This window comes from Heptranchias perlo, unplaced genomic scaffold, assembly GCF_035084215.1.
Source record: "Heptranchias perlo isolate sHepPer1 unplaced genomic scaffold, sHepPer1.hap1 HAP1_SCAFFOLD_396, whole genome shotgun sequence".
Taxonomy (NCBI): Eukaryota; Metazoa; Chordata; class Chondrichthyes; order Hexanchiformes; family Hexanchidae; genus Heptranchias; species Heptranchias perlo.
The window spans coordinates 162,501-170,000 of record NW_027139408.1 but is presented as its reverse complement, the minus strand read 5'-3'; the positions used below and the strand labels follow the sequence as shown (position 1 = coordinate 170,000).

Genomic DNA, 7,500 nt, shown 5'->3' with positions numbered 1-7,500 from the left:
CTTTCAATATGCAAGTTCTTTTTAAAAAAGTTTCCTTCCACAGCAGCTCTGAGTGTGAGGGAGAGAGAGAGAGAGACACTGACTGACTGACTGATACTGACACCGACACACACACACACACACACACACATATTATTTATTATTATTTTAAATTGATTTTTAGAACAGGGAGATGGAAAAGGGGCTTGCTCTGTCCACTCCACGCATCGACCCAGTATTGCAGTGTTTCTGGGAACGGTGCAGCTCCCTGTGGGGAGATATTCAAAAGGAAAAACAGCTCTTTCCCAGTGTCTCTGAGTGTGTGTGTGTGTGTGTGTGTGTATTATTACTGAGAATAAAGCTGATATCTCTCTCTCTCTCTCTCTCTCTCACTCAGAGCTGCTGTGGAAGGAAACCGTTTTAAAAAGACCTTTCTCAGCTCAGTGGTATTTTTTTCTTCTCCAAGGCTGAGTGCCGCTCGCACGTAGCGATATAATTCAAAGTGCAAAATAACTTGGCGTCGTTGACTTGAAACAAGCAGGGTCTGCTTCCAAATGAAAGCTGCGCTCCCGAACTGGACTGACTGTCTGTCTGTCTGTCTGTCTGTTTGTCAAGGGGTGGAAAAGGCGGCGGTGGTGGTGAGGGTGGAGCTTTACGCTCAGGAGGGGAGACTTTCTTTCAGAGGTGCCAATTAATCTGCAGCAGAAAGTCATCCCCCCCGACCGGGATTCGAAGCCCGGTCCTGACCACATGACCACCGGGGAGAGTTGCCTCAAGTCCCTGAGGGACCTGGACACGAGGCCGAATACACACGCACGCCTGCTGCACTGGCAGCAGCGACCAACAGGGGGCTGACCGGCTGATCCTTCCCTTTCACAGGCAGGCTTTTGGCCCTCGCTCAAACGACAAAGGTGTTCAGAAGGAAGTCCTGGGGGGAAGGCAGGCAGGGAGGGACGGACACAGGGAAGTCCGCACAAAACAGGTCCCCTGGAACCTCTGACCCAGAAAAACGGGTTCCTGGTGAAAGCAGTCCTGCCATTGACATGACAATGGACAGGGCCCGGCAGCTTGAGACACATCTTTCTTTCAATATGCAAGTCCTTTTTAAAAAAGTTTCCTTCCACAGCAGCTCTGAGTGAGAGAGAGAGAGAGAGAGAGAGAGAGACACTGACTCACTGACTGATACTGACACCGACACACACACACACACACACACACACACACACACACACATATTATTTATTATTATTTTTAATTGATTTTTAGAACAGGGAGATGGAATAGGGGCTTGCTCCGTCCACTCCACGCATCGACCCAGTATTGCAGTGTCTCTGGGAACGGTGCAGCTCCCCGTGGGGAGATATTCAAAAGGAAAATCAGCTCTTTCCCAGTGTCTCTGTGTGTGTGTGTGTGTGTGTGTGTGTATTATTACTGAGAATAAAGCTGATATCTCTCTCTCTCTCTCTCTCCCTCTCTCTCTCTCACTCAGAGCTGCTGTGGAAGGAAACCTTTTTAAAAAGAACTTTCTCAGCTCAGTGGTATTTTTTTCTTCTCCAAGGCTGAGTGCCGCTCGCACGTAGCGATATAATTCAAAGTGCAAAATAACTTGGCGTCGTTGACTTGAAACAAGCAGGGTCTGCTTCCAAATGAAAGCTGCGCTCCCGAACTGGACTGACTGTCTGTCTGTCTGTCTGTTTGTCAAGGGGTGGAAAAGGCGGCGGTGGTGGTGAGGGTGGAGCTTTACGCTCAGGAGGGGAGACTTTCTTTCAGAGGTGCCAATTAATCTGCAGCAGAAAGCCATCCCCCCCGACCGGGATTCGAAGCCCGGTCCTGACCACGAGACCACCGGGGAGAGTTGCCTCAAGTCCCTGAGGGACCTGGACACGAGGCCGAATACACACGCACGCCTGCTGCACTGGCAGCAGCGACCAACAGGGGGCTGACCGGCTGATCCTTCCCTTTCACAGGCAGGCTTTTGGCCCTCGCTGAAACGACAAAGGTGTTCAGAAGGAAGTCCTGGGGGGAAGGCAGGCAGGGAGGGACGGACACAGGGAAGTCCGCACAAAACAGGTCCCCTGGAACCTCTGACCCAGAAAAACGGGTTCCTGGTGAAAGCAGTCCTGCCATTGACATGACAATGGACAGGGCCCGGCAGCTTGAGACACATCTTTCTTTCAATATGCAAGTTCTTTTTAAAAAAGTTTCCTTCCACAGCAGCTCTGAGTGAGAGAGAGAGAGAGAGAGACACTGACTCACTGACTGATACTGACACCGACACACACACACACACACACACACACACACACACACATATTATTTATTATTATTTTTAATTGATTTTTAGAACAGGGAGATGGAATAGGGGCTTGCTCCGTCCACTCCACGCATCGACCCAGTATTGCAGTGTTTCTGGGAACGGTGCAGCTCCCCGTGGGGAGATATTCAAAAGGAAAATCAGCTCTTTCCCAGTGTCTCTGTGTGTGTGTGTGTGTGTGTGTGTGTATTATTACTGAGAATAAAGCTGATATCTCTCTCTCTCTCTCTCTCCCTCTCTCTCTCTCACTCAGAGCTGCTGTGGAAGGAAACCTTTTTAAAAAGAACTTTCTCAGCTCAGTGGTATTTTTTTCTTCTCCAAGGCTGAGTGCCGCTCGCACGTAGCGATATAATTCAAAGTGCAAAATAACTTGGCGTCGTTGACTTGAAACAAGCAGGGTCTGCTTCCAAATGAAAGCTGCGCTCCCGAACTGGACTGACTGTCTGTCTGTCTGTCTGTTTGTCAAGGGGTGGAAAAGGCGGCGGTGGTGGTGAGGGTGGAGCTTTACGCTCAGGAGGGGAGACTTTCTTTCAGAGGTGCCAATTAATCTGCAGCAGAAAGCCATCCCCCCCGACCGGGATTCGAAGCCCGGTCCTGACCACGAGACCACCGGGGAGAGTTGCCTCAAGTCCCTGAGGGACCTGGACACGAGGCCGAATACACACGCACGCCTGCTGCACTGGCAGCAGCGACCAACAGGGGGCTGACCGGCTGATCCTTCCCTTTCACAGGCAGGCTTTTGGCCCTCGCTGAAACGACAAAGGTGTTCAGAAGGAAGTCCTGGGGGGAAGGCAGGCAGGGAGGGACGGACACAGGGAAGTCCGCACAAAACAGGTCCCCTGGAACCTCTGACCCAGAAAAACGGGTTCCTGGTGAAAGCAGTCCTGCCATTGACATGACAATGGACAGGGCCCGGCAGCTTGAGACACATCTTTCTTTCAATATGCAAGTTCTTTTTAAAAAAGTTTCCTTCCACAGCAGCTCTGAGTGAGAGAGAGAGAGAGAGAGACACTGACTCACTGACTGATACTGACACCGACACACACACACACACACACACACACACACACACACATATTATTTATTATTATTTTTAATTGATTTTTAGAACAGGGAGATGGAATAGGGGCTTGCTCCGTCCACTCCACGCATCGACCCAGTATTGCAGTGTTTCTGGGAACGGTGCAGCTCCCCGTGGGGAGATATTCAAAAGGAAAATCAGCTCTTTCCCAGTGTCTCTGTGTGTGTGTGTGTGTGTGTGTGTGTGTGTGTGTGTGTGTGTATTATTACTGAGAATAAAGCTGATATCTCTCTCTCTCTCTCACTCAGAGCTGCTGTGGAAGGAAACCTTTTTAAAAAGAACTTTCTCAGCTCAGTGGTATTTTTTTCTTCTCCAAGGCTGAGTGCCGCTCGCACGGAGCGATATAATTCAAAGTGCAAAATAACTTGGCGTCGTTGACTTTAAACAAGCAGGGTCTGCTTCCAAATGAAAGCTGCGCTCCCGAACTGGACTGACTGTCTGTCTGTCTGTCTGTCTGTCTGTTTGTCAAGGGGAGGAAAAGGTGGCGGTGGTGGTGGTGGTGAGGGTGGAGCTTTACGCTCAGGAGGGGAGACTTTCTTTCAGAGGTGCCAATTAATCTGCAGCAGAAAGTCATCCCCCCCCAACCGGGATTCGAAGCCCGGTCCTGACCACGAGACCACCGGGGAGAGTTGCCTCAAGTCCCTGAGGGACCTGGACACGAGGCCGAATACACACGCACGCCTGCTGCACTGGCAGCAGCGACCAACAGGGGGCTGACCGGCTGATCCTTCCCTTTCACAGGCAGGCTTTTGGCCCTCGCTCAAACGACAAAGGTGTTCAGAAGGAAGTCCTGGGGGGAAGGCATGGAGGGACGGACACAGGGAAGTCCGCACAAAACAGGTCCCCTGGAACCTCTGACCCAGAAAACCGGGTTCCTGGTGAAAGCAGTCCTGCCCCGCCCTGCCATTAACATGACAATGGACAGGGCCCGGACCAGGCGCAGCGGACGGTAGCGAGCAGTCGGAGGGTGAAAATCCGCCAGTGGGTGAAAAGGAGAGCCGTGCGGTGAGAGGAGGCGGAAAGCGGTTCGCAGACTTTCGCTGTACCTCCGGCGGGCAGCGCCGCACCTCCGAGCGCTCGGTACCGTCCGCTGCGCCTCGTCCTGCCGCACGCGACCAGCCGTCCCCGGAGGAAATCGGCCTCGGCCTTCCTGAGATATCAGTCTCCAGGTGGGACAGAAAAACCGGGGGCCCCCGGCTCGCTTTCGGCGGCCCGCTAGTCGACTTCCCGTCGTGCGAACGCGATCCTTCCGGTACCCTTCGGTGCCCCTTGCCCGACTCTAGCTCCGGTGGTAAAGCGGAGTCGGTCGGTCTGACGGCCGCCGAGTTAGCAGGCGGAAAGCGGTTTGCAGCCTTTCGCTGTACCTCCGGCGGGCAGCGCCGCACCTCCGAGCGCTCGGTACCGTCCGCTGCGCCTCGTCCTGCCGCACGCGACGAGCCGTCCCTGGAGGAAATCGGCCTCGGCCCTCCTGAGATATCAGCCTCCATACGGGCGTCACAAATCAGTGGACATGGTCAGCTGCAAAGCAGTGTCATTACAACCTTTCATAAACAACAGGGCAGCACCGCACTGCACTGCACTGCACCCCACACTACATCACACTTGCCTGCCTGCCGGCCTGCCGCTGCCTACTCTCACCAGCGGACCAAAGTGAGGATAACACCCCGAAGCAAGCATCTCCCTTGCCGCCCACCAGCCCACACCAATCCCCTTGCCTGCCTCCCACAAATTCCACCAGCGAGGCAAAGTGAAAATCAACCCCCAAAAAACGCACTCCACACCGGCCATCGCCCGCTATACACCCCCCCTGGGGTGAATATTAAGCCCGAGAACACCGACTGTAACCAACCGCAGTGAAAAGTTGAAGTGGCAACTCATTAACCAGATTTACACTTGGCAACTCATAAACCAAATGAACAAAAAATCTGGTTAATGAGTTGCCCAAAATAAATCTGGTTAATGAGTTGCCACTTCAACTTTTCACTGCGGTTGGTTACAGTCGGTGTTCTCGGGCTTAATATTCACCCCGGGGGGTGGGTGATTCTGGGGGTAGTGTCCGGGAGGGTGAGCCTTTTATTCGGCAGGAGGCGTGTGGGGAAATCATCAACCTGTCAGACGATGAGTTGTCACAAACGCCATTGCTTAATGAAAGCTGCGCTCCCGAACTGGACTGACTGTCTGACTGTCTGTCTGTCCGTTTGTCAAGGGGAGGAAAAGGCGGTGGTGGTGGTGAGGGTGGAGCTTTACGCTCAGGAGGGGAGACTTTCCTTCATGCCAATTAATCTGCAGCAGAAAGTCATCCCCCCCCGACTGGGATTCGAAGCCCGGTCCTGACCACGAGACCACCGGGGAGAGCTGCCTCAAGTCCCTGAGGGACCTGGACACGAGGCCGAGGACACACGCACGCCTGCTGCACTGGCAGCAGCGACCAGCAGGGGGCTGACCGGCTGATCCTTCCCTTTCACAGGCAGGCTTTTGGCCCTCGCTCAAACGACAAAGGTGTTCAGAAGGAAGTCCTGGGGAGGAGGGAGGGAGGCAGGGAAATCAGCACAAAGCAGGTCCCCTGGAATCTCACACCTGCGTCCCAGAAAACAGGTCTCCTGGTCAAAGCAGTCCTGCCCCGTCCTGCCATTAACGTGACAATGGACAGGGCCCGGCAGCTTGAGACACATCTTTTTTTCAATATGCAAGTTCTTTTTAAAAAGGTTTCCTTCCACAGCAGCTCTGAGTAAGAGTGAGAGAGAGAGAGAGAGAGAGAGACTGACACTGACACTGACACTGACACTGACACACACACACACACACACACACACACCGTCTCCCATCCGATTGGTGGACTATGGGATTGAAAATCGAACTTTGAGTTTCAATGCAGGGGGGAGAGCGCGAACGCAGCCCCTCCCAACTACCACACGCGCGTTGTTGTTGTTGTAATATAGAACTGCAAGTTGCCGTTGTCGTGGTCGTTTCGAATCAGCACAAAGTAGGTGCCTCCCTGGAATGTCACACCTGCGTCCCAGAAAACAGGTCTCCCGGTCAAAGCAGTCCCGCCCCGCCCTGGGATTAACGTGACAATGGACAGGGCCCAGTCAGGGAGCAGCTTGAGAGACGTCTTTCAATAGGCGCTTCTGAAACATTAACGCCTTGTTTCTTCCGACAGTTTAACCAGCCTTTAACACGCCTTGTGTTTTTATTTCCCATTTCCAGCCAGCCAGCCAGCCAGCCAGCCAGCCAGCCAGCCGAGCCGAGCCAGCATCTGCAGTATTTTTTTTGATTGGTCTTGCCTGCCGTGGAATGAATGTTTCAACACGAGCTGCTGATTGTCAGCACCTCACCTCTTTCTCAATTGGCCGTTGCAATCTCACTCGCTCGCTCATTGTGAGACACGTCACGTCACTAGTTTTACTCAAAGAGGTTTCCTTCCACGGCAGTTCGTTAGTGACTGAGACTGACTGACGGAGGTCCGTTGAGACACAACCCTCCCCCATCTGATTGGTGGCCTACTGGCAAATTTACCAATCTGTCAAGCAATCCTGGCAAGAAAGGAAAAAACGGCAACTTCTTTAAACTCATCCACTGTTGCAATTAGAAATGGTGGCAAAAAATGTGGCCAGAGTAGGAGAGAACGGCAGTGCTTCGAGACTGCTTTCAACACCGGCAGCCAGAGAACAAAGAGGGAGGGCAAACAGGACCCGAGATCAATTCGCATCGAGCGCGGTATCGCTTCTCGGCCTTTTGGCTAAGATCAAGTGTAGTATCTGTTCTTATCAGTTTAATATCTGATACGTCCCCTATCTGGGGACCATATATTAAATTGATTTTTGGAACAGGGAGATGGACTAGGGGCTTGCTCCGTCCACTCCACGCATCGACCCAGTATTGCAGTGTCTCTGGGAACGGTGCAGCTCCCTGTGGGGAGATATTCAAAAGGAAAAACAGCTCTTTCCCAGTGTCTCTGTGTGTGTGTGTGTGTGTGTGTGTGTGTGTGTGTTTTATTACTGAGAATAAAGCTGATATCTCTCTCTCTCTCTCTCTCTCTCTCTCTCTTACACTCAGAGCTGCTGTGGAAGGAAACCGTTTTAAAAAGAACTTTCTCAGCTCAGTGGTATTTTTTTCTTCTCCAAGG

At 52.5% G+C, this 7,500-nt stretch overlaps 1 non-coding gene and 4 pseudogenes across 1 annotated transcript; all 5 read left to right on the top strand.

The window, feature by feature from the left end:
- Window positions 1-131: 131 nt before the first annotated feature.
- LOC137312109 (U2 spliceosomal RNA) lies at window positions 132-248 on the top strand (annotated as a pseudogene).
- Window positions 249-1,213: 965 nt separating this feature from the next.
- Window positions 1,214-1,330, top strand: LOC137312118 (U2 spliceosomal RNA; annotated as a pseudogene).
- A 961-nt stretch (window positions 1,331-2,291) lies between these two features.
- LOC137312136 (U2 spliceosomal RNA) lies at window positions 2,292-2,408 on the top strand (annotated as a pseudogene).
- A 961-nt stretch (window positions 2,409-3,369) lies between these two features.
- Window positions 3,370-3,486, top strand: LOC137312134 (U2 spliceosomal RNA; annotated as a pseudogene).
- Window positions 3,487-7,093: 3,607 nt separating this feature from the next.
- On the top strand, window positions 7,094-7,284 carry LOC137312038 (U2 spliceosomal RNA). The gene has a single exon (XR_010960643.1). It is a non-coding gene; the product is annotated as a U2 spliceosomal RNA (small nuclear RNA).
- Window positions 7,285-7,500: the final 216 nt, after the last annotated feature.